Below are 23,488 nucleotides of genomic sequence, written 5' to 3' on the forward strand. Positions count from 1 at the left end.
GGACAGGCTAGCCGTAGGTCTCTGTGGCGCAATCGGTCAGAGCGCTCGGCTGTTAACCGAAAGGTTGGTGGTTCGAGTCCACCCAGGGACGAATGGTGTTTTTCGTTGACGTCCTGCCATGCAACCACAAACTCAGCTGCAGAATTTAGCACACGTGTGTCCACTAACACATCCGTGTCATTTCGGACGCATGAAACGACGTTTCTTGGCCCTTTTAGCGTTTACAGCTTGGTCAGTTGCTTTGTGTTCAAAGAAGACAGCGGTTGGTGTGAAAGTTTACATCAGCTTATGTTTGCTGTGGCGCGTGGATGGAACGCTCATGTTTTGTTCCGGGTGGTGGAGGCCTGTGTTCCAGAGAGGTCCTGCTCAAAACTCCTTTTAAAACACCATCGAGCATCCGTAATAACTTCCGACATTGATCGAACGTGGATTTTGTTCTCATAAGGAGGGCACCGGTAACTTGTAACCTATCAGGCTCTCAGGCATGAGGTCAATCGATTCAGCATAGGCCTATATGTACTAGCGTTTTTGATTCCGGTTGGAGGTTGTGTCTCTCCAATTCTTTGTTGTATGACTCACTTTTATCTTTGGATATTTGGAGAAGTTTGCCTTCGGTAACCGCTCTCTCACTCGACAGACCGAAACGGGGGGACGAATGGTGTTTTTCGTTGACGTCCTGCCATGCAACCACCAACACAGCTGCAGAATTTAGCACACGTGTGTCCACTAACACATCCGTGTCATTTCGGACGTATGACACGACGTTTCTTGGCCCCTTTTAGCGTTTACAGCTTGGTCAGTTGCTTTGTGTTCAGAGAAGACAGCGGGTGTTGTGAAAGTTTACATCAGCTTATGTTTGCTGTGGCGCGTGGATGGAATACTCATGTTTTGTTCCTGGTGGTGGAGGCCTGTGTTCCAGAGAGGTCCTGCTCAAAACTCCTTTTAAAACACCATCGAGCATCCGTAATAACTTCCGACATTGATCGAACGTGGATTTTGTTCTCATAAGGAGGGCACCGGTAACTTGTAACCTATCAGGCTCTCAGGCATGAGGTCAATCGATTCGGCATAGGCCTATATGTACTAGCGTTTTTGATTCCGGTTGGAGGTTGTGTCCCTCCAACTCTTTGTTGTATGACTCACTTTTATCTTTGGATATTTGGAGAAGTTTGCCTTCGGTAACCGCTCTCTCACTCGACAGACCGAAACGGGGGGACGAATGGTGTTTTTCGTTGACGTCCTGCCATGCAACCACCAACACAGCTGCAGAATTTAGCACACGTGTGTCCACTAACACATCCGTGTCATTTCGGACGCATGAAACAACGTTTCTTGGCCCTTTTAGCGTTTACAGCTTGGTCAGTTGCTTTGTGTTCAAAGAAGACAGCGGGTGTTGTGAAAGTTTACATCAGCTTATGTTTGCTGTGGCGCGTGGATGGAATGCTCATGTTTTGTTCCGGGTGGTGGAGGCCTGTGTTCCAGAGAGGTCCTGCTCAAAACTCCTTTTAAAACACCATCGAGCATCCGTAATAACTTCCGACATTGATCGAACGTGGATTTCGTTCTCATAAAGAGGGCACTGGTAACTTGTAACCTATCAGGCTCTCAGGCATCAGGTCAATCGATTCGGGATAGGATTATATGTGCTAGCGTTTTTGCTTCCGTTTGGAGGTTGTGTCCCTCCAACTCTTTGTTGTATGACTCACTTTTGCCTTTGGATATTTGGAGAAGGTTGCCTTCGGTAACCGCTCTCTCACTCGACAGACCGAAACGGAACTTTAGCTCCGGGTTGTGCATATTATTGGCCTGCTCTACTGGGTCAAATTGTATCCCCCAACAACATATATGGCTCAAACAAACAAAGTACACTTTAAGCCTACCTCTAGGCTTAACCCTGACTTTACCCGCAAGAGGCTATGCCAAGCCTGTGCGAAATGTGAGGCTCCCTTTCACGGGCGCAATTTAGGCGCAGATAATGGCCGCGACCAGCCCGAAGCAGGTCACCGCAGTTGCCCGGCTAGCTCAGTCGGTAGAGCATGAGACTCTTAATCTCAGGGTCGTGGGTTTGAGCCCCACGTTGGGCGCATCTATTAGCCCTCTCTCTTCCCAACGGGGTCTCGGTTTCCAGCGTGGAAAGCGAGTCCACCATTGCCGGAAAAGTCCAGGTCTGCTTTTTTTTATAAGCTGACCCATGGACTGGCTGGCCGTAGGTCTCTGTGGCGCAATCGGACATCGCGTTTGGCTGTTAACCCAAAGGTTGGTGGTTCGAGCCCACCCAGGGACGAAGGGTGTTTTTCGTTGACGTCCGGCCATGCAACCACCAACACAGCTGCAGAATTTAGCACACGTGTGTCCACTAACACATCCGTTTCATTTCAGACGCATTACACGATGTTTCTTGGCCCCTTTTAGCGTTTACAGCTTGGTCAGTTGCTTTGTGTTCAGAGAAGACAGCGGGTGTTGTGAAAGTTTACATCAGCTTATGTTTGCTGTGGTGCGGGGATGGAATACTCATGTTTTGTTCCTGGTGGTGGAGGCCTGTGTTCCAGAGAGGTCCTGCTCAAAACTCCTTTTAAAACACCATCGAGCATCCGTAATAACTTCCGACATTGATCGAACGTGGATTTTGTTCTCATAAGGAGGGCACCAGTAACTTGTAACCTATCAGGCTCTCAGGCATGAGGTCAATCGATTCGGCATAGGCCTATATGTACTAGCGTTTTTGATTCCGGTTGGAGGTTGTGTCCCTCCAACTCTTTGTTGTATGACTCACTTTTATCTTTGGATATTAGGAGAAGTTTGCCTTCGGTAACCGCTCTCTCACTCGACAGACCGAAACGGGGGGACGAATGGTGTTTTTCGTTGACGTCCTGCCATGCAACCACCAACACAGCTGCAGAATTTAGCACACGTGTGTCCATTAACACATCCGTGTCATTTCGGACGCATGAAACGACGTTTCTTGGCCCTTTTAGCGTTTACAGCTTGGTCAGTTGCTTTGTGTTCAAAGAAGACAGCGGGTGTTGTGAAAGTTTACATCAGCTTATGTTTGCTGTGGCGCGTGGATGGAATGCTCATGTTTTGTTCCGGGTGGTGGAGGCCTGTGTTCCAGAGAGGTCCTGCTCAAAACTCCTTTTAAAACACCATCGAGCATCCGTAATAACTTCCGACATTGATCGAACGTGGATTTTGTTCTCATAAGGAGGGCACCGGTAACTTGTAACCTATCAGGCTCTTAGGCATGAGGTCAATCGATTCGGCATAGGCCTATATCTACTAGTGTTTTTGATTCCGGTTGGAGGTTGTGTCCCTCCAACTCTTTGTTGTATGACTCACTTTTATCTTTGGATATTTGGAGAAGGTTGCCTTCGGTAACCGCTCTCTCACTCGACAGACCGAAACGGAACTTTAGCTCCGGGTTGTGCATATTATTGGCCTGCTCTACTGGGTCAAATTGTATCCCCCAACAACAGATATGGCTCAAACAAACAAAGTACACTCTAAGCCTACCTCTAGGCTTAACCCTGACTTTACCCACAAGAGGCTATGCCAAGCCTGTGCGAAATGTGAGGCTCCCTTTCACGGGCGCAATTTAGGCACAGATAATGGCCACGACCAGCCCGAAGCAGGTCACCTTAGATGCCCGGCTAGCTCAGTCGGTAGAGCATGAAACTCTTAATCTCAGGGTCGTGGGTTCGAGCCCCACGTTGGGCGCATCTATTAGCCCTCTCTCTTCCCAACGGGGTCTCGGTTTTCCAGCGTGGAAAGCGAGTCCACCATTGCCGGAAAAGTCCAGGTCTGCTTTTTTTTACAAGCTGACCCATGGACTGGCTGGCCGTAGGTCTCTGTGGCGCAATCGGACAGCGCGTTCGGCTGTTAACCGAAAGGTTGGTGGTTCGAGCCCACCCAGGGACGAATGGTGTTTTTCGTTGACGTCCGGCCATGCAACCACCAACACAGCTGCAGAATTTAGCACACGTGTGTCCACTAACACATCCGTGTCATTTCGGACGCATGACACGACGTTTCTTGGCCCCTTTTAGCGTTTACAGCTTGGTCAGTTGCTTTGTGTTCAGAGAAGACAGCGGGTGTTGTGAAAGTTTACATCAGCTTATGTTTGCTGTGGCGCGTGGATGGAATACTCATGTTTTGTTCCTGGTGGTGGAGGCCTGTGTTCCAGAGAGGTCCTGCTCAAAACTCCTTTTAAAACACCATCGAGCATCCGTAATAACTTCCGACATTGATCGAACGTGGATTTTGTTCTCATAAGGAGGGCACCGGTAATTTGTAACCTATCAGGCTCTCAGGCATGAGGTCAATCGATTCGGCATAGGCCTATATGTACTAGCGTTTTTGATTCCGGTTGGAGGTTGTGTCCCTCCAACTCTTTGTTGTATAACTCACTTTTATCTTTGGATATTTGGAGAAGTTTGCCTTCGGTAACCGCTCTCTCACTCGACAGACCGAAACGGGGGGACGAATGGTGTTTTTCGTTGACGTCCTGCCATGCAACCACCAACACAGCTGCAGAATTTAGCACACGTGTGTCCACTAACACATACGTGTCATTTCGGACGCATGAAACGACGTTTCTTGGCCCTTTTAGCGTTTACAGCTTGGTCAGTTGCTTTGTGTTCAAAGAAGACAGCGGGTGTTGTGAAAGTTTACATCAGCTTATGTTTGCTGTGGCGCGTGGATGGAATGCTCATGTTTTGTTCCGGGTGGTGGAGGCCTGTGTTCCAGAGAGGTCCTGCTCAAAACTCCTTTTAAAACACCATCGAGCATCCGTAATAACTTCCGACATTGATCGAACGTGGATTTCGTTCTCATAAAGAGGGCACCGGTAACTTGTAACCTATCAGGCTCTCAGGCATCAGGTCAATCGATTCGGCATAGGATTATATGTGCTAGCGTTTTTGCTTCCGTTTGGAGGTTGTGTCCCTCCAACTCTTTGTTGTATGACTCACTTTTGCCTTTGGATATTTGGAGAAGGTTGCCTTCGGTAACCGCTCTCTCACTCGACAGACCGAAACGGAACTTTAGCTCTGGGTTGTGCATATTATTGGCCTGCTCTACTGGGTCAAATTGTATCCCCCAACAACAGATATGGCTCAAACAAACAAAGTACACTCTAAGCCTACCTCTAGGCTTAACCCTGACTTTACCCGCAAGAGGCTATGCCAAGCCTGTGCGAAATGTGAGGCTCCCTTTCACGGGCGCAATTTAGGCACAGATACTGGCCGCGACCAGCCCGAAGCAGGTCACCGCAGTTGCCCGGCTAGCTCAGTCGGTAGAGCATGAGACTCTTAATCTCAGGGTCGTGGGTTCGAGCCCCACGTTGGGCGCATTTATTAGCCCTCTCTCTTCCCAACGGGGTCTCGGTTTCCAGCGTGGAAAGCGAGTCCACCATTGCCGGAAAAGTCCAGGTCTGCTTTTTTTTATAAGCTGACCCATGGACTGGCTGGCCGTAGGTCTCTGTGGCGCAATCGGACAGCGCGTTCGGCTGTTAACCGAAAGGTTGGTGGTTCGAGCCCACCCAGGGACGAATGGTGTTTTTCGTTGACGTCCGGCCATGCAACCACCAACACAGCTGCAGAATTTAGCACACGTGTGTCCACTAACACATCCGTGTCATTTCGGACGCATGACACGACGTTTCTTGGCCCCTTTTAGCGTTTACAGCTTGGTCAGTTGCTTTGTGTTCAGAGAAGACAGCGGGTGTTGTGAAAGTTTACATCAGCTTATGTTTGCTGTGGCGCGTGGATGGAATACTCATGTTTTGTTCCTGGTGGTGGAGGCCTGTGTTCCAGAGAGGTCCTGCTCAAAACTCCTTTTAAAACACCATCGAGCATCCGTAATAACTTCCGACATTGATCGAACGTGGATTTTGTTCTCATAAGGAGGGCACCGGTAACTTGTAACCTATCAGGCTCTCAGGCATGAGGTCAATCGATTCGGCATAGGCCTATATGTACTAGCGTTTTTGATTCCGGTTGGAGGTTGTGTCCCTCCAACTCTTTGTTGTATGACTCACTTTTATCTTTGGATATTTGGAGAAGTTTGCCTTCGGTAACCGCTCTCTCACTCGACAGACCGAAGCGGGGGGACGAATGGTGTTTTTCGTTGACGTCCTGCCATGCAACCACCAACACAGCTGCAGAATTTAGCACACGTGTGTCCACTAACACATCCGTGTCATTTCGGACGCATGAAACGACGTTTCTTGGCCCTTTTAGCGTTTACAGCTTGGTCAGTTGCTTTGTGTTCAAAGAAGACAGCGGGTGTTGTGAAAGTTTACATCAGCTTATGTTTGCTGTGGCGCGTGGATGGAATGCTCATGTTTTGTTCCGGGTGGTGGAGGCCTGTGTTCCAGAGAGGTCCTGCTCAAAACTCCTTTTAAAACACCATCGAGCATCCGTCTTAACTTCCGACATTGATCGAACGTGGATTCGTTCTCATAAAGAGGGCACCGGTAACTTGTAACCTATCAGGCTCTCAGGCGTCAGGTCAATCGATTCGGCATAGGATTATATGTGCTAGCGTTTTTGCTTCCGTTTGGAGGTTGTGTCCCTCCAACTCTTTGTTGTATGACTCACTTTTGCCTTTGGATATTTGGAGAAGGTTGACTTCGGTAACCGCTCTCTCACTCGACAGACCGAAACGGGGGGACGAATGGTGTTTTTCGTTGACGTCCTGCCATGCAACCACCAACACAGCTGCAGAATTTAGCACACGTGTGTCCACTAACACATCCGTGTCATTTCGGACGCATGAAATGACGTTTCTTGGCCCTTTTAGCGTTTACAGCTTGGTCAGTTGCTTTGTGTTCAAAGAAGACAGCGGGTGTTGTGAAAGTTTACATCAGCTTATGTTTGCTGTGGCGCGTGGATGGAATGCTCATGTTTTGTTCCGGGTGGTGGAGGCCTGTGTTCCAGAGAGGTCCTGCTCAAAACTCCTTTTAAAACACCATCGAGCATCCGTAATAACTTCCGACATTGATCGAACGTGGATTTCGTTCTCATAAAGAGGGCACCGGTAACTTGTAACCTATCAGGCTCTCAGGCATCAGGTCAATCGATTCGGCATAGGATTATATGTGCTAGCGTTTTTGCTTCCGTTTGGAGGTTGTGTCCCTCCAACTCTTTGTTGTATGACTCACTTTTGCCTTTGGATATTTGGAGAAGGTTGCCTTCGGTAACCGCTCTCTCACTCGACAGACCGAAACGGAACTGTGCGAAATGTGAGGCTCCCTTTCACGGGCGCAATTTAGGCACAGATAATGGCCGCGACCAGCCCGAAGCAGGTCACCTTAGTTGCCCGGCTAGCTCAGTCGGTAGAGCATGAGACTCTTAATCTCAGGGTCGTGGGTTCGAGCCCCACGTTGGGCGCATCTATTAGCCCTCTCTCTTCCCAACGGGGTCTCGGTTTCCAGCGTGGAAAGCGAGTCCACCATTGCCGGAAAAGTCCAGGTCTGCTTTTTTTTATAAACTGACCCATGGACTGGCTGGCCGTAGGTCTCTGTGGCGCAATCGGACAGCGCGTTCGGCTGTTAACCGAAAGGTTGGTGGTTCGAGCCCACCCAGGGAAGAATGGTGTTTTTCGTTGATGTCCGGCCATGCAACCACCAACACAGCTGCAGAATTTAGCACACGTGTGTCCACTAACACATCCGTGTCATTTCGGACGCATGACACGACGTTTCTTGGCCCCTTTTAGCGTTTACAGCTTGGTCAGTTGCTTTGTGTTCAGAGAAGACAGCGGGTGTTGTGAAAGTTTACATCAGCTTATGTTTGCTGTGGCGCGTGGATGGAATACTCATGTTTTGTTCCTGGTGGTGGAGGCCTGTGTTCCAGAGAGGTCCTGCTCAAAACTCCTTTTAAAACACCATCGAGCATCCGTAATAACTTCCGACATTGATCGAACATGGATTTTGTTCTCATAAGGAGGGCACCGGTAACTTGTAACCTATCAAGCTCTCAGGCATGAGGTCAATCGATTCGGCATAGGCCTATATGTACTAGCGTTTTTGATTCCGGTTGGAGGTTGTGTCCCTCCAACTCTTTGTTGTATGACTCACTTTTATCTTTGGATATTTGGAGAAGTTTGCCTTTGGTAACCGCTCTCTCACTCGACAGACCGAAACGGGGGGACGAATGGTGTTTTTCGTTGACGTCCTGCCATGCAACCACCAACACAGCTGCAGAATTTAGCACACGTGTGTCCACTAACACATCCGTGTCATTTCGGACGCATGAAACGACGTTTCTTGGCCCTTTTAGCGTTTACAGCTTGGTCAGTTGCTTTGTGTTCAAAGAAGACAGCGGGTGTTGTGAAAGTTTACATCAGCTTATGTTTGCTGTGGCGCGTGGATGGAATGCTCATGTTTTGTTCCGGGTGGTGGAGGCCTGTGTTCCAGAGAGGTCCTGCTCAAAACTCCTTTTAAAACACCATCGAGCATCCGTCTTAACTTCCGACATTGATCGAACGTGGATTCGTTCTCATAAAGAGGGCACCGGTAACTTGTAACCTATCAGGCTCTCAGGCATCAGGTCAATCGATTCGGCATAGGATTATATGTGCTAGCGTTTTTGCTTCCGTTTGGAGGTTGTGTCCCTCCAACTCTTTGTTGTATGACTCACTTTTGCCTTTGGATATTTGGAGAAGGTTGACTTCGGTAACCGCTCTCTCACTCGACAGACCGAAACGGGGGGACGAATGGTGTTTTTCGTTGACGTCCTGCCATGCAACCACCAACACAGCTGCAGAATTTAGCACACGTGTGTCCACTAACACATCCGTGTCATTTCGGACGCATGAAACGACGTTTCTTGGCCCTTTTAGCGTTTACAGCTTGGTCAGTTGCTTTGTGTTCAAAGAAGACAGCGGGTGTTGTGAAAGTTTACATCAGCTTATGTTTGCTGTGGCGCGTGGATGGAATGCTCATGTTTTGTTCCGGGTGGTGGAGTCCTGTGTTCCAGAGAGGTCCTGCTCAAAACTCCTTTTAAAACACCATCGAGCATCCGTAATAACTTCCGACATTGATCGAACGTGGATTTCGTTCTCATAAAGAGGGCACCGGTAACTTGTAACCTATCAGGCTCTCAGGCATCAGGTCAATCGATTCGGCATAGGATTATATGTGCTAGCGTTTTTGCTTCCGTTTGGAGGTTGTGTCCCTCCAACTCTTTGTTGTATGACTCACTTTTGCCTTTGGATATTTGGAGAAGGTTGCCTTCGGTAACCGCTCTCTCACTCGACAGACCGAAACGGAACTGTGCGAAATGTGAGGCTCCCTTTCACGGGCGCAATTTAGGCACAGATAATGGCCGCGACCAGCCCGAAGCAGGTCACCTTAGTTGCCCGGCTAGCTCAGTCGGTAGAGCATGAGACTCTTAATCTCAGGGTCGTGGGTTCGAGCCCCACGTTGGGCGCATCTATTAGCCCTCTCTCTTCCCAACGGGGTCTCGGTTTCCAGCGTGGAAAGCGAGTCCACCATTGCCGGAAAAGTCCAGGTCTGCTTTTTTTTATAAGCTGACCCATGGACTGGCTGGCCGTAGGTCTCTGTGGCGCAATCGGACAGCGCGTTCGGCTGTTAACCGAAAGGTTGGTGGTTCGAGCCCACCCAGGGACGAATGGTGTTTTTCGTTGACGTCCGGCCATGCAACCACCAACACAGCTGCAGAATTTAGCACACGTGTGTCCACTAACACATCCGTGTCATTTCGGACGCATGACACGATGTTTCTTGGCCCCTTTTAGCGATAACAGCTTGGTCAGTTGCTTTGTGTCCAGAGAAGACAGCGGGTGTTGTGAAAGTTTACATCAGCTTATGTTTGCTGTGGCGCGTGGATGGAATACTCATGTTTTGTTCCTGGTGGTGGAGGCCTGTGTTCCAGAGTCGTCCTGCTCAAAACTCCTTTTAAAACACCATCGAGCATCCGTAATAACTTCCGACATTGATCGAACGTGGATTTTGTTCTCATAAGGAGGGCACCGGTAACTTGTAACCTATCAGGCTCTCAGGCATGAGGTCAATCGATTCGGCATAGGCCTATATGTACTAGCGTTTTTGATTCCGGTTGGAGGTTGTGTCCCTCCAACTCTTTGTTGTATGACTCACTTTTATCTTTGGATATTTGGAGAAGTTTGCCTTCGGTAACCGCTCTCTCACTCGACAGACCGAAACAGGGGGGACGAATGGTGTTTTTCGTTGACGTCCTGCCATGCAACCACCAACACAGCTGCAGAATTTAGCACACGTGTGTCCACTAACACATCCGTGTCATTTCGGACGCATGAAACGACGTTTCTTGGCCCTTTTAGCGTTTACAGCTTGGTCAGTTGCTTTGTGTTCAGAGAAGACAGCGGGTGTTGTGAAAGTTTACATCAGCTTATGTTTGCTGTGGCGCGTGGATGGAATGCTCATGTTTTGTTCCGGGTGGTGGAGGCCTGTGTTCCAGAGAGGTCCTGCTCAAAACTCCTTTTAAAACACCATCGAGCATCCGTCTTAACTTCCGACATTGATCGAACGTGGATTCGTTCTCATAAAGAGGGCACCGGTAACTTGTAACCTATCAGGCTCTCAGGCATCAGGTCAATCGATTCGGCATAGGATTATATGTGCTAGCGTTTTTGCTTCCGTTTGGAGGTTGTGTCCCTCCAACTCTTTGTTGTATGACTCACTTTTGCCTTTGGATATTTGGAGAAGGTTGACTTCGGTAACCGCTCTCTCACTCGACAGACCGAAACGGGGGGACGAATGGTGTTTTTCGTTGACGTCCTGCCATGCAACCACCAACACAGCTGCAGAATTTAGCACACGTGTGTCCACTAACACATCCGTGTCATTTCGGACGCATGAAACGACGTTTCTTGGCCCTTTTAGCGTTTACAGCTTGGTCAGTTGCTTTGTGTTCAAAGAAGACAGCGGGTGTTGTGAAAGTTTACATCAGCTTATGTTTGCTGTGGCGCGTGGATGGAATGCTCATGTTTTGTTCCGGGTGGTGGAGGCCTGTGTTCCAGAGAGGTCCTGCTCAAAACTCCTTTTAAAACACCATCGAGCATCCGTAATAACTTCCGACATTGATCGAACGTGGATTTCGTTCTCATAAAGAGGGCACCGGTAACTTGTAACCTATCAGGCTCTCAGGCATCAGGTCAATCGATTCGGCATAGGATTATATGTGCTAGCGTTTTTGCTTCCGTTTGGAGGTTGTGTCCCTCCAACTCTTTGTTGTATGACTCACTTTTGCCTTTGGATATTTGGAGAAGGTTGCCTTCGGTAACCGCTCTCTCACTCGACAGACCGAAACGGAACTGTGCGAAATGTGAGGCTCCCTTTCACGGGCGCAATTTAGGCACAGATAATGGCCGCGACCAGCCCGAAGCAGGTCACCTTAGTTGCCCGGCTAGCTCAGTCGGTAGAGCATGAGACTCTTAATCTCAGGGTCGTGGGTTCGAGCCCCACGTTGGGCGCATCTATTAGCCCTCTCTCTTCCCAACGGGGTCTCGGTTTCCAGCGTGGAAAGCGAGTCCACCATTGCCGGAAAAGTCCAGGTCTGCTTTTTTTTATAAGCTGACCCATGGACTGGCTGGCCGTAGGTCTCTGTGGCGCAATCGGACAGCGCGTTCGGCTGTTAACCGAAAGGTTGGTGGTTCGAGCCCACCCAGGGACGAATGGTGTTTTTCGTTGACGTCCGGCCATGCAACCACCAACACAGCTGCAGAATTTAGCACACGTGTGTCCACTAACACATCCGTGTCATTTCGGACGCATGACACGATGTTTCTTGGCCCCTTTTAGCGATAACAGCTTGGTCAGTTGCTTTGTGTCCAGAGAAGACAGCGGGTGTTGTGAAAGTTTACATCAGCTTATGTTTGCTGTGGCGCGTGGATGGAATACTCATGTTTTGTTCCTGGTGGTGGAGGCCTGTGTTCCAGAGTCGTCCTGCTCAAAACTCCTTTTAAAACACCATCGAGCATCCGTAATAACTTCCGACATTGATCGAACGTGGATTTTGTTCTCATAAGGAGGGCACCGGTAACTTGTAACCTATCAGGCTCTCAGGCATGAGGTCAATCGATTCGGCATAGGCCTATATGTACTAGCGTTTTTGATTCCGGTTGGAGGTTGTGTCCCTCCAACTCTTTGTTGTATGACTCACTTTTATCTTTGGATATTTGGAGAAGTTTGCCTTCGGTAACCGCTCTCTCACTCGACAGACCGAAACAGGGGGGACGAATGGTGTTTTTCGTTGACGTCCTGCCATGCAACCACCAACACAGCTGCAGAATTTAGCACACGTGTGTCCACTAACACATCCGTGTCATTTCGGACGCATGAAACGACGTTTCTTGGCCCTTTTAGCGTTTACAGCTTGGTCAGTTGCTTTGTGTTCAGAGAAGACAGCGGGTGTTGTGAAAGTTTACATCAGCTTATGTTTGCTGTGGCGCGTGGATGGAATGCTCATGTTTTGTTCCGGGTGGTGGAGGCCTGTGTTCCAGAGAGGTCCTGCTCAAAACTCCTTTTAAAACACCATCGAGCATCCGTCTTAACTTCCGACATTGATCGAACGTGGATTCGTTCTCATAAAGAGGGCACCGGTAACTTGTAACCTATCAGGCTCTCAGGCATCAGGTCAATCGATTCGGCATAGGATTATATGTGCTAGCGTTTTTGCTTCCGTTTGGAGGTTGTGTCCCTCCAACTCTTTGTTGTATGACTCACTTTTGCCTTTGGATATTTGGAGAAGGTTGACTTCGGTAACCGCTCTCTCACTCGACAGACCGAAACGGAACTTTAGCTCCAGGTTGTGCATATTATTGGCCTGCTCTACTGGGTCAAATTGTATCCCCCAACAACAGATATGGCTCAAACAAACAAAGTACACTCTAAGCCTACCTCTAGGCTTAACCCTGACTTTACCCGCAAGAGGCTATGCCAAGCCTGTGCGAAATGTGAGGCTCCCTTTCACGGGCGCAATTTAGGCACAGATAATGGCCGCGACCAGCCCGAAGCAGGTCACCTTAGTTGCCCGGCTAGCTCAGTCGGTAGAGCATGAGACTCTTAATCTCAGGGTCGTGGGTTCGAGCCCCACGTTGGGCGCATCTATTAGCCCTCTCTCTTCCCAACGGGGTCTCGGTTTCCAGCGTGGAAAGCGAGTCCACCATTGCCGGAAAAGTCCAGGTCTGCTTTTTTTTATAAGCTGACCCATGGACTGGCTGGCCGTAGGTCTCTGTGGCGCAATCGGACAGCGCGTTCGGCTGTTAACCGAAAGGTTGGTGGTTCGAGCCCACCCAGGGACGAATGGTGTTTTTCGTTGACGTCCGGCCATGCAACCACCAACACAGCTGCAGAATTTAGCACACGTGTGTCCACTAACACATCCGTGTCATTTCGGACGCATGACACGACGTTTCTTGGCCCCTTTTAGCGTTTACAGCTTGGTCAGTTGCTTTGTGTTCAGAGAAGACAGCGGGTGTTGTGAAAGTTTACATCAGCTTATGTTTGCTGTGGCGCGTGGATGGAATACTCATGTTTTGTTCCTGGTGGTGGAGGCCTGTGTTCCAGAGAGGTCCTGCTCAAAACTCCTTTTAAAACACCATCGAGCATCCGTAATAACTTCCGACATTGATCGAACGTGGATTTTGTTCTCATAAGGAGGGCACCGGTAACTTGTAACCTATCAGGCTCTCAGGCATGAGGTCAATCCATTCGGCATTGGCCTATATGTACTAGCGTTTTTGATTCCGGTTGGAGGTTGTGTCCCTCCAACTCTTTGTTGTATGACTCACTTTTATCTTTGGATATTTGGAGAAGTTTGCCTTCGGTAACCACTCTCTCACTCGACAGACCGAAACGGGGGGGACGAATGGTGTTTTTCGTTGACGTCCTGCCATGCAACCACCAACACAGCTGCAGAATTTAGCACACGTGTGTCCACTAACACATCCGTGTCATTTCGGACGCATGAAACGACGTTTCTTGGCCCTTTTAGCGTTTACAGCTTGGTCAGTTGCTTTGTGTTCAAAGAAGACAGCGGGTGTTGTGAAAGTTTACATCAGCTTATGTTTGCTGTGGCGCGTGGATGGAATGCTCATGTTTTGTTCCGGGTGGTGGAGGCCTGTGTTCCAGAGAGGTCCTGCTCAAAACTCCTTTTAAAACACCATCGAGCATCCGTCTTAACTTCCGACATTGATCGAACGTGGATTCGTTCTCATAAAGAGGGCACCGGTAACTTGTAACCTATCAGGCTCTCAGGCATCAGGTCAATCGATTCGGCATAGGATTATATGTGCTAGCGTTTTTGCTTCCGTTTGGAGGTTGTGTCCCTCCAACTCTTTGTTGTATGACTCACTTTTATCTTTGGATATTTGGAGAAGTTTGCCTTCGGTAACCACTCTCTCACTCGACAGACCGAAACGGGGGGGACGAATGGTGTTTTTCGTTGACGTCCTGCCATGCAACCACCAACACAGCTGCAGAATTTAGCACACGTGTGTCCACTAACACATCCGTGTCATTTCGGACGCATGAAACGACGTTTCTTGGCCCTTTTAGCGTTTACAGCTTGGTCAGTTGCTTTGTGTTCAAAGAAGACAGCGGGTGTTGTGAAAGTTTACATCAGCTTATGTTTGCTGTGGCGCGTGGATGGAATGCTCATGTTTTGTTCCGGGTGGTGGAGGCCTGTGTTCCAGAGAGGTCCTGCTCAAAACTCCTTTTAAAACACCATCGAGCATCCGTCTTAACTTCCGACATTGATCGAACGTGGATTCGTTCTCATAAAGAGGGCACCGGTAACTTGTAACCTATCAGGCTCTCAGGCATCAGGTCAATCGATTCGGCATAGGATTATATGTGCTAGCGTTTTTGCTTCCGTTTGGAGGTTGTGTCCCTCCAACTCTTTGTTGTATGACTCACTTTTGCCTTTGGATATTTGGAGAAGGTTGCCTTCGGTAACCGCTCTCTCACTCGAAAGACCGAAACGGAACTTTAGCTCCGGGTTGTGCATATTATTGGCCTGCTCTACTGGGTCAAATTGTATCCCCCAACAACAGATATGGCTCAAACAAACAAAGTACACTCTAAGCCTACCTCTAGGCTTAACCCTGACTTTACCCGCAAGAGGCTATGCCAAGCCTGTGCGAAATGTGAGGCTCCCTTTCACGGGCGCAATTTAGGCACAGATAATGGGCGAGACCAGCCCGAAGCAGGTCACCTTAGTTGCCCGGCTAGCTCAGTCGGTAGAGCATGAGACTCTTAATCTCAGGGTCGTGGGTTCGAGCCCCACGTTGGGCGTATCTATTAGCCCTCTCTCTTCCCAACGGGGTCTCGGTTTCCAGCGTGGAAAGCGAGTCCACCATTGCCGGAAAAGTCCAGGTCTGCTTTTTTTTATAAGCTGACCCATGGACTGGCTGGCCGTAGGTCTCTGTGGCGCACTCGGACAGCGCGTTCGGCTGTTAACCGAAAGGTTGGTGGTTCGAGCCCACCCAGGGACGAATGGTGTTTTTCGTTGACGTCCGGCCATGCAACCACCAACACAGCTGCAGAATTTAGCACACGTGTGTCCACTAACACATCCGTGTCATTTCGGACGCATGACACGACGTTTCTTGGCCCCTTTTAGCGTTTACAGCTTGGTCAGTTGCTTTGTGTTCAGAGAAGACAGCGGGTGTTGTGAAAGTTTACATCAGCTTATGTTTGCTGTGGCGCGTGGATGGAATACTCATGTTTTGTTCCTGGTGGTGGAGGCCTGTGTTCCAGAGAGGTCCTGCTCAAAACTCCTTTTAAAACACCATCGAGCATCCGTAATAACTTCCGACATTGATCGAACGTGGATTTTGTTCTCATAAGGAGGGCACCGGTAACTTGTAACCTATCAGGCTCTCAGGCATGAGGTCAATCGATTCGGCATAGGCCTATATGTACTAGCGTTTCTGATTCCGGTTTGAGGTAGTGTCCCTCCAACTCTTTGTTGTATGACTCACTTTTATCTTTGGATATTTGGAGAAGTTTGCCTTCGGTAACCGCTCTCTCACTCGACAGACCGAAACGGGGGGACGAATGGTGTTTTTCGTTGACGTCCGGCCATGCAACCACCAACACAGCTGCAGAATTTAGCACACTTGTGTCCACTAACACATCCGTGTCATTTCGGACGCATGACATGACGTTTCTTGGCCCCTTTTAGTGTTTACAGCTTGGTCAGTTGCTTTGTGTTCAGAGAAGACAGCGGGTGTTGTGAAAGTTTACAGCAGCTTATGTTTGCTGTGGCGCGTGGATGGAATGCTCATGTTTTGTTCCGGGTGGTGGAGGCCTGTGTTCCAGAGAGGTCCTGCTCAAAACTCCTTTTAAAACACCATCGAGCATCCGTAATAACTTCCGACATTGATCGAACGTGGATTTCGTTCTCATAAAGAGGGCACCGGTAACTTGTAACCTATCAGGCTCTCAGGCACCAGGTCAATCGATTCGGCATAGGTTTATATGTGCTAGCGTTTTTGCTTCCGTTTGGAGGTTGTGTCCCTCCAACTCTTTGTTGTATGACTCACTTTTGCCTTTGGATATTTGGAGAAGGTTGCCTTCGGTAACCGCTCTCTCACTCGACAGACCGAAACGGAACTTTAGCTTCGGGTTGTGCATATTATTGGCCTGCTCTACTGGGTCAAATTGTATCCCCCAACAACAGATATGGCTCAAACAAACAAAGTACACTCTAAGCCTACCTCTAGGCTTAACCCTGACTTTACCCACAAGAGGCTATGCCAAGCCTGTGCCAAATGTGAGGCTCCCTTTCACGGACGCAATTTAGGCACAGATAATGGCCGCGACCAGCCCGAAGCAGGTCACCGCAGTTGCCCGGCTAGGTCAGTCGGTAGAGTATGAGACTCTTAATCTCAGGGTCGTGGGTTCGAGCCCCACGTTGGGCGCATCTATTAGCCCTCTCGGTTTCCAGCGTGGAAAGCGAGTCCACCATTGCCGGAAAAGTTCAGGTCTGCTTTTTTTATTATAGGCTGACCCATGGACTGGCTAGCCGTAGGTCTCTGTGGCGCAATCGGACAGCGCGTTCGGCTGTTAACCGAAAGGTTGGTGGTTCGAGCCCACCCAGAGACGAATGCTGTTTTTCGTTGACGTCCGGCCATGCAACCACCAACACAGCTGCAGAATTTAGCACACGTGTGTCCACTAACACATCCGTGTCATTTCGGACGCATGACACGACGTTTCTTGGCCCCTTTTAGTGTTTACAGCTTGGTCAGTTGCTTTGTGTTCAGAGAAGACAGCGGGTGTTGTGAAAGTTTACATCAGCTTATGTTTGCTGTGGCGCGTGGATGGAATGCTCATGTTTTGTTCCAGGTGGTGGAGGCCTGTGTTCTAGAGAGGTCCTGCTCAAAACTCCTTTTAAAACACCATCGAGCATCCGTAATAACTTCCGACATTGATCGAACATGGATTTCGTTCTCATAAAGAGGGAACCGGTAACTTGTAACCTATCAGGCTCTCAGGCATCAGGTCAATCGATTCGGCATAGGATTATATGTGCTAGCGTTTTTGCTTCCGTTTGGAGGTTGTGTCCCTTTAACTCTTTGTTGTATGACTGACTTTTGCCTTTGGATATTTGGAGAAGGTTGCCTTCGGTAACCGCTCTCTCACTCGACAGACCGAAACGGAACTTTAGCTCCGGGTTGTGCATATTATTGGCCTGCTCTACTGGGTCAAATTGTATCCCCCAACAACAGATATGGCTCAAACAAACAAAGTACACTTTAAGCCTACCTCTAGGCTTAACCCTGACTTTACCCGCAAGAGGCTATGCCAAGCCTGTGCGAAATGTGAGGCTCCCTTTCACTGGCGCAATTTAGGCACAGATAATGGACGCGACCAGCCCGAAGCAGGTCAACGCAGTTGGCCTGCTAGCTCAGTCGGTAGAGCATGAGACTCTTAATCTCAGGGTCGTGGGTTCGAGCCCCACGTTGGGTGCATCTATTAGCCCTCTCTCTTCCCAGAGGGGTCTCGGTTTCCAGCGTGGAAAGTGAGTCCACCATTGCCGGAAAAGTCCAGGTCTGCTTTTTTTTATAAGCTGACCCATGGACTGGCTGGCCGTAGGTCTCTGTGGCGCAATCGGACAGCGCGTTCGGCTGTTAACCGAAAGGTTGGTGGTTCGAGCCCACCCAGGGACGAATGGTGTTTTTCGTTGACGTCCGGCCATGCAACCACCAATACATCTGCAAAATTTAGCACACGTGTGTCCACTAACACATCCGTGTCATTTCGGACGCATGACACGACGTTTCTTGGCCCCTTTTAGCGTTTACAGCTTGGTCAGTTGCTTTGTGTTCAGAGAAGACAGCGGGTGTTGTGAAAGTTTACATCAGCTTATGTTTGCTGTGGCGCGTGGATGGAATACTCATGTTTTGTTCCTGGTGGTGGAGGCCTGTGTTCCAGAGAGGTCCTGCTCAAAACTCCTTTTAAAACACCATCGAGCATCCGTAATAACTTCCGACATTGATCGAACGTGGATTTTGTTCTCATAAGGAGGGCACCGGTAACTTGTAACCTATCAGGCTCTCAGGCATGAGGTCAATCGATTCGGCATAGGCCTATATGTACTAGCGTTTCTGATTCCGGTTTGAGGTAGCGTCCCTCCAACTCTTTGTTGTATGACTCACTTTTATCTTTGGATATTTGGAGAAGTTTGCCTTCGGTAACCGCTCTCTCACTCGACAGACCGAAACGGGGGGACGAATGGTGTTTTTCGTTGACGTCCGGCCATGCAACCACCAACACAGCTGCAGAATTTAGCACACTTGTGTCCACTAACACATCCGTGTCATTTCGGACGCATGACATGACGTTTCTTGGCCCCTTTTAGTGTTTACAGCTTGGTCAGTTGCTTTGTGTTCAGAGAAGACAGCGGGTGTTGTGAAAGTTTACAGCAGCTTATGTTTGCTGTGGCGCGTGGATGGAATGCTCATGTTTTGTTCCGGGTGGTGGAGGCCTGTGTTCCAGAGAGGTCCTGCTCAAAACTCCTTTTAAAACACCATCGAGCATCCGTAATAACTTCCGACATTGATCGAACGTGGATTTCGTTCTCATAAAGAGGGCACCGGTAACTTGTAACCTATCAGGCTCTCAGGCACCAGGTCAATCGATTCGGCATAGGTTTATATGTGCTAGCGTTTTTGCTTCCGTTTGGAGGTTGTGTCCCTCCAACTCTTTGTTGTATGACTCACTTTTGCCTTTGGATATTTGGAGAAGGTTGCCTTCGGTAACCGCTCTCTCACTCGACAGACCGAAACGGAACTTTAGCTTCGGGTTGTGCATATTATTGGCCTGCTCTACTGGGTCAAATTGTATCCCCCAACAACAGATATGGCTCAAACAAACAAAGTACACTCTAAGCCTACCTCTAGGCTTAACCCTGACTTTACCCACAAGAGGCTATGCCAAGCCTGTGCCAAATGTGAGGCTCCCTTTCACGGGCGCAATTTAGGCACATATAATGGCCGCGACCAGCCCGAAGCAGGTCACCGCAGTTGGCCGGCTAGGTCAGTCGGTAGAGTATGAGACTCTTAATCTCAGGGTCGTGGGTTCGAGCCCCACGTTGGGCGCATCTATTAGCCCTCTCTCTTCCCAACGGAGTCTCGGTTTCCAGCGTGGAAAGCGAGTCCACCATTGCCGGAAAAGTTCAGGTCTGCTTTTTTTATTATAGGCTGACCCATGGACTGGCTAGCCATAGGTCTCTGTGGCGCAATCGGACAGCGCGTTCGGCTGTTAACCGAAAGGTTGGTGGTTCGAGCCCACCCAGAGACGAATGCTGTTTTTCGTTGACGTCCGGCCATGCAACCACCAACACAGCTGCAGAATTTAGCACACGTGTGTCCACTAACACATCCGTGTCATTTCGGACGCATGACACGACGTTTCTTGGCCCCTTTTAGTGTTTACAGCTTGGTCAGTTGCTTTGTGTTCAGAGAAGACAGCGGGTGTTGTGAAAGTTTACATCAGCTTATGTTTGCTGTGGCGCGTGGATGGAATACTCATGTTTTGTTCCTGGTGGTGGAGGCCTGTGTTCCAGAGAGGTCCTGCTCAAAACTCCTTTTAAAACACCATCGAGCATCCGTAATAACTTCCGACATTGATCGAACGTGGATTTTGTTCTCATAAGGAGGGCACCGGTAACTTGTAACCTATCAGGCTCTCAGGCATGAGGTCAATCCATTCGGCATTGGCCTATATGTACTAGCGTTTTTGATTCCGGTTGGAGGTTGTGTCCCTCCAACTCTTTGTTGTATGACTCACTTTTATCTTTGGATATTTGGAGAAGTTTGCCTTCGGTAACCGCTCTCTCACTCGACAGACCGAAACGGGGGGGACGAATGGTGTTTTTCGTTGACGTCCTGCCATGCAACCACCAACACAGCTGCAGAATTTAGCACACGTGTGTCCACTAACACATCCGTGTCATTTCGGACGCATGACACGACGTTTCTTGGCCCCTTTTAGCGTTTACAGCTTGGTCAGTTGCTTTGTGTTCAGAGAAGACAGCGGGTGTTGTGAAAGTTTACATCAGCTTATGTTTGCTGTGGCGCGTGGATGGAATACTCATGTTTTGTTCCTGGTGGTGGAGGCCTGTGTTCCAGAGAGGTCCTGCTCAAAACTCCTTTTAAAACACCATCGAGCATCCGTAATAACTTCCGACATTGATCGAACGTGGATTTTGTTCTCATAAGGAGGGCACCGGTAACTTGTAACCTATCAGTCTCTCAGGCATGAGGTCAATCGATTCGGCATAGGCCTATATGTACTAGCGTTTCTGATTCCGGTTTGAGGTAGTGTCCCTCCAACTCTTTGTTGTATGACTCACTTTTATCTTTGGATATTTGGAGAAGTTTGCCTTCGGTAACCGCTCTCTCACTCGACAGACCGAAACGGGGGGACGAATGGTGTTTTTCGTTGACGTCCGGCCATGCAACCACCAACACAGCTGCAGAATTTAGCACACTTGTGTCCACTAACACATCCGTGTCATTTCGGACGCATGACATGACGTTTCTTGGCCCCTTTTAGTGTTTACAGCTTGGTCAGTTGCTTTGTGTTCAGAGAAGACAGCGGGTGTTGTGAAAGTTTACAGCAGCTTATGTTTGCTGTGGCGCGTGGATGGAATGCTCATGTTTTGTTCCGGGTGGTGGAGGCCTGTGTTCCAGAGAGGTCCTGCTCAAAACTCCTTTTAAAACACCATCGAGCATCCGTAATAACTTCCGACATTGATCGAACGTGGATTTCGTTCTCATAAAGAGGGCACCGGTAACTTGTAACCTATCAGGCTCTCAGGCACCAGGTCAATCGATTCGGCATAGGTTTATATGTGCTAGCGTTTTTGCTTCCGTTTGGAGGTTGTGTCCCTCCAACTCTTTGTTGTATGACTCACTTTTGCCTTTGGATATTTGGAGAAGGTTGCCTTCGGTAACCGCTCTCTCACTCGACAGACCGAAACGGAACTTTAGCTTCGGGTTGTGCATATTATTGGCCTGCTCTACTGGGTCAAATTGTATCCCCCAACAACAGATATGGCTCAAACAAACAAAGTACACTCTAAGCCTACCTCTAGGCTTAACCCTGACTTTACCCACAAGAGGCTATGCCAAGCCTGTGCCAAATGTGAGGCTCCCTTTCACGGGCGCAATTTAGGCACATATAATGGCCGCGACCAGCCCGAAGCAGGTCACCGCAGTTGCCCGGCTAGGTCAGTCGGTAGAGTATGAGACTCTTAATCTCAGGGTCGTGGGTTCGAGCCCCACGTTGGGCGCATCTATTAGCCCTCTCTCTTCCCAACGGGGTCTCGGTTTCCAGCGTGGAAAGCGAGTCCACCATTGCCGGAAAAGTCCAGGTCTGCTTTTTTTTATAAGCTGACCCATGGACTGACTGGCCGTAGGTCTCTGTGGCGCAATCGGACAGCGCGTTCGGCTGTTAACCGAAAGGTTGGTGGTTCGAGCCCACCCAGGGACGAATGGTGTTTTTCGTTGACGTCCGGCCATGCAACCACCAACACATCTGCAAAATTTAGCACACGTGTGTCCACTAACACATCCGTGTCATTTCGGACGCATGACACGACGTTTCTTGGCCCCTTTTAGCGTTTACAGCTTCGTCAGTTGCTTTGTGTTCAGAGAAGACAGCGGGTGTTGTGAAAGTTTACATCAGCTTATGTTTGCTGTGGCGCGTGGATGGAATACTCATGTTTTGTTCCTGGTTGTGGAGGCCTGTGTTCCAGAGAGGTCCTGCTCAAAACTCCTTTTAAAACACCATCGAGCATCCGTAATAACTTCCGACATTGATCGAACGTGGATTTTGTTCTCATAAGGAGGGCACCGGTAACTTGTAACCTCTCAGGCTCTCAGGCATGAGGTCAATCGATTCGGCATAGGCCTATATGTACTAGCGTTTTTGATTCCGGTTGGAGGTTGTGTCCCTCCAACTCTTTGTTGTATGACTCACTTTTATCTTTGGATATTTGGAGAAGTTTGCCTTCGGTAACCGCTCTCTCACTCGACAGACCGAAACGGGGGGACGAATGGTGTTTTTCGTTGACGTCCTGCCATGCAACCACCAACACAGCTGCAGAATTTAGCACACGTGTGTCCACTAACACATCCGTGTCATTTCGGACGCATGAAACGACGTTTCTTGGCCCTTTTAGCGTTTACAGCTTGGTCAGTTGCTTTGTGTTCAAAGAAGACAGCGGGTGTTGTGAAAGTTTACATCAGCTTATGTTTGCTGTGGCGCGTGGATGGAATGCTCATGTTTTGTTCCGTGTGGTGGAGGCCTGTGTTCCAGAGAGGTCCTGCTCAAAACTCCTTTTAAAACACCATCGAGCATCCGTAATAACTTCCGACATTGATCGAACGTGGATTTCGTTCTCATAAAGAGGGCACCGGTAACTTGTAACCTATCAGGCTCTCAGGCATCAGGTCAATCGATTCGGCATAGGTTTATATGTGCTAGCGTTTTTGCTTCCGTTTGGAGGTTGTGTCCCTCCAACTCTTTGTTGTATGACTCACTTTTGCCTTTGGATATTTGGAGAAGGTTGCCTTCGGTAACCGCTCTCTCACTCGACAGACCGAAACGGAACTTTAGCTTCGGGTTGTGCATATTATTGGCCTGCTCTACTGGGTCAAATTGTATCCCCCAACAACAGATATGGCTCAAACAAACAAAGTACACTCTAAGCCTACCTCTAGGCTTAACCCTGACTTTACCCACAAGAGGCTATGCCAAGCCTGTGCCAAATGTGAGGCTCCCTTTCACGGGCGCAATTTAGGCACAGATAATGGCCGCGACCAGCCCGAAGCAGGTCACCGCAGTTGCCCGGCTAGCTCAGTCGGTAGAGCATGAGACTCTTAATCTCAGGGTCGTGGGTTAGAGCCCCACGTTGGGCGCATCTATTAGCCCTCTCTCTTCCCAACGGGGTCTCGGTTTCCAGCGTGG

General features: G+C 49.2%; 26 non-coding genes across 26 annotated transcripts; all 26 read left to right on the plus strand.

The window, feature by feature from the left end:
• The first annotated feature begins 17 nt into the window (after positions 1 to 17).
• On the plus strand, positions 18 to 91 carry trnan-guu (transfer RNA asparagine (anticodon GUU)). The gene has a single exon. It is a non-coding gene; the product is annotated as a tRNA-Asn (tRNA).
• Positions 92 to 2,011: 1,920 nt separating this feature from the next.
• Positions 2,012 to 2,084, plus strand: trnak-cuu (transfer RNA lysine (anticodon CUU)). The gene has a single exon. It is a non-coding gene; the product is annotated as a tRNA-Lys (tRNA).
• Positions 2,085 to 2,210: 126 nt separating this feature from the next.
• trnan-guu (transfer RNA asparagine (anticodon GUU)) lies at positions 2,211 to 2,284 on the plus strand. Its single transcript has one exon. It is a non-coding gene; the product is annotated as a tRNA-Asn (tRNA).
• A 1,357-nt stretch (positions 2,285 to 3,641) lies between these two features.
• trnak-cuu (transfer RNA lysine (anticodon CUU)) lies at positions 3,642 to 3,714 on the plus strand. The gene has a single exon. It is a non-coding gene; the product is annotated as a tRNA-Lys (tRNA).
• A 127-nt stretch (positions 3,715 to 3,841) lies between these two features.
• On the plus strand, positions 3,842 to 3,915 carry trnan-guu (transfer RNA asparagine (anticodon GUU)). Its single transcript has one exon. It is a non-coding gene; the product is annotated as a tRNA-Asn (tRNA).
• Positions 3,916 to 5,272: 1,357 nt separating this feature from the next.
• Positions 5,273 to 5,345, plus strand: trnak-cuu (transfer RNA lysine (anticodon CUU)). The gene has a single exon. It is a non-coding gene; the product is annotated as a tRNA-Lys (tRNA).
• Positions 5,346 to 5,471: 126 nt separating this feature from the next.
• trnan-guu (transfer RNA asparagine (anticodon GUU)) lies at positions 5,472 to 5,545 on the plus strand. The gene has a single exon. It is a non-coding gene; the product is annotated as a tRNA-Asn (tRNA).
• Positions 5,546 to 7,315: 1,770 nt separating this feature from the next.
• On the plus strand, positions 7,316 to 7,388 carry trnak-cuu (transfer RNA lysine (anticodon CUU)). The gene has a single exon. It is a non-coding gene; the product is annotated as a tRNA-Lys (tRNA).
• Positions 7,389 to 7,514: 126 nt separating this feature from the next.
• On the plus strand, positions 7,515 to 7,588 carry trnan-guu (transfer RNA asparagine (anticodon GUU)). The gene has a single exon. It is a non-coding gene; the product is annotated as a tRNA-Asn (tRNA).
• A 1,770-nt stretch (positions 7,589 to 9,358) lies between these two features.
• Positions 9,359 to 9,431, plus strand: trnak-cuu (transfer RNA lysine (anticodon CUU)). Its single transcript has one exon. It is a non-coding gene; the product is annotated as a tRNA-Lys (tRNA).
• Positions 9,432 to 9,557: 126 nt separating this feature from the next.
• On the plus strand, positions 9,558 to 9,631 carry trnan-guu (transfer RNA asparagine (anticodon GUU)). Its single transcript has one exon. It is a non-coding gene; the product is annotated as a tRNA-Asn (tRNA).
• Positions 9,632 to 11,402: 1,771 nt separating this feature from the next.
• On the plus strand, positions 11,403 to 11,475 carry trnak-cuu (transfer RNA lysine (anticodon CUU)). The gene has a single exon. It is a non-coding gene; the product is annotated as a tRNA-Lys (tRNA).
• Positions 11,476 to 11,601: 126 nt separating this feature from the next.
• trnan-guu (transfer RNA asparagine (anticodon GUU)) lies at positions 11,602 to 11,675 on the plus strand. Its single transcript has one exon. It is a non-coding gene; the product is annotated as a tRNA-Asn (tRNA).
• A 1,357-nt stretch (positions 11,676 to 13,032) lies between these two features.
• trnak-cuu (transfer RNA lysine (anticodon CUU)) lies at positions 13,033 to 13,105 on the plus strand. The gene has a single exon. It is a non-coding gene; the product is annotated as a tRNA-Lys (tRNA).
• Positions 13,106 to 13,231: 126 nt separating this feature from the next.
• Positions 13,232 to 13,305, plus strand: trnan-guu (transfer RNA asparagine (anticodon GUU)). The gene has a single exon. It is a non-coding gene; the product is annotated as a tRNA-Asn (tRNA).
• A 1,920-nt stretch (positions 13,306 to 15,225) lies between these two features.
• Positions 15,226 to 15,298, plus strand: trnak-cuu (transfer RNA lysine (anticodon CUU)). Its single transcript has one exon. It is a non-coding gene; the product is annotated as a tRNA-Lys (tRNA).
• A 126-nt stretch (positions 15,299 to 15,424) lies between these two features.
• Positions 15,425 to 15,498, plus strand: trnan-guu (transfer RNA asparagine (anticodon GUU)). Its single transcript has one exon. It is a non-coding gene; the product is annotated as a tRNA-Asn (tRNA).
• Positions 15,499 to 16,856: 1,358 nt separating this feature from the next.
• Positions 16,857 to 16,929, plus strand: trnak-cuu (transfer RNA lysine (anticodon CUU)). The gene has a single exon. It is a non-coding gene; the product is annotated as a tRNA-Lys (tRNA).
• Positions 16,930 to 17,039: 110 nt separating this feature from the next.
• Positions 17,040 to 17,113, plus strand: trnan-guu (transfer RNA asparagine (anticodon GUU)). Its single transcript has one exon. It is a non-coding gene; the product is annotated as a tRNA-Asn (tRNA).
• A 794-nt stretch (positions 17,114 to 17,907) lies between these two features.
• On the plus strand, positions 17,908 to 17,980 carry trnak-cuu (transfer RNA lysine (anticodon CUU)). The gene has a single exon. It is a non-coding gene; the product is annotated as a tRNA-Lys (tRNA).
• A 126-nt stretch (positions 17,981 to 18,106) lies between these two features.
• trnan-guu (transfer RNA asparagine (anticodon GUU)) lies at positions 18,107 to 18,180 on the plus strand. The gene has a single exon. It is a non-coding gene; the product is annotated as a tRNA-Asn (tRNA).
• A 1,358-nt stretch (positions 18,181 to 19,538) lies between these two features.
• trnak-cuu (transfer RNA lysine (anticodon CUU)) lies at positions 19,539 to 19,611 on the plus strand. Its single transcript has one exon. It is a non-coding gene; the product is annotated as a tRNA-Lys (tRNA).
• Positions 19,612 to 19,739: 128 nt separating this feature from the next.
• On the plus strand, positions 19,740 to 19,813 carry trnan-guu (transfer RNA asparagine (anticodon GUU)). The gene has a single exon. It is a non-coding gene; the product is annotated as a tRNA-Asn (tRNA).
• A 1,923-nt stretch (positions 19,814 to 21,736) lies between these two features.
• Positions 21,737 to 21,809, plus strand: trnak-cuu (transfer RNA lysine (anticodon CUU)). The gene has a single exon. It is a non-coding gene; the product is annotated as a tRNA-Lys (tRNA).
• Positions 21,810 to 21,935: 126 nt separating this feature from the next.
• Positions 21,936 to 22,009, plus strand: trnan-guu (transfer RNA asparagine (anticodon GUU)). The gene has a single exon. It is a non-coding gene; the product is annotated as a tRNA-Asn (tRNA).
• A 1,357-nt stretch (positions 22,010 to 23,366) lies between these two features.
• Positions 23,367 to 23,439, plus strand: trnak-cuu (transfer RNA lysine (anticodon CUU)). Its single transcript has one exon. It is a non-coding gene; the product is annotated as a tRNA-Lys (tRNA).
• The last annotated feature ends 49 nt before the right edge of the window (positions 23,440 to 23,488 follow it).

Source organism: Siphateles boraxobius, unplaced genomic scaffold, assembly GCF_051911475.1.
Source record: "Siphateles boraxobius isolate OS27281-9 unplaced genomic scaffold, OSU_SipBor_1 61, whole genome shotgun sequence".
In the NCBI taxonomy this organism is placed as follows: Eukaryota; Metazoa; Chordata; class Actinopteri; order Cypriniformes; family Leuciscidae; genus Siphateles; species Siphateles boraxobius.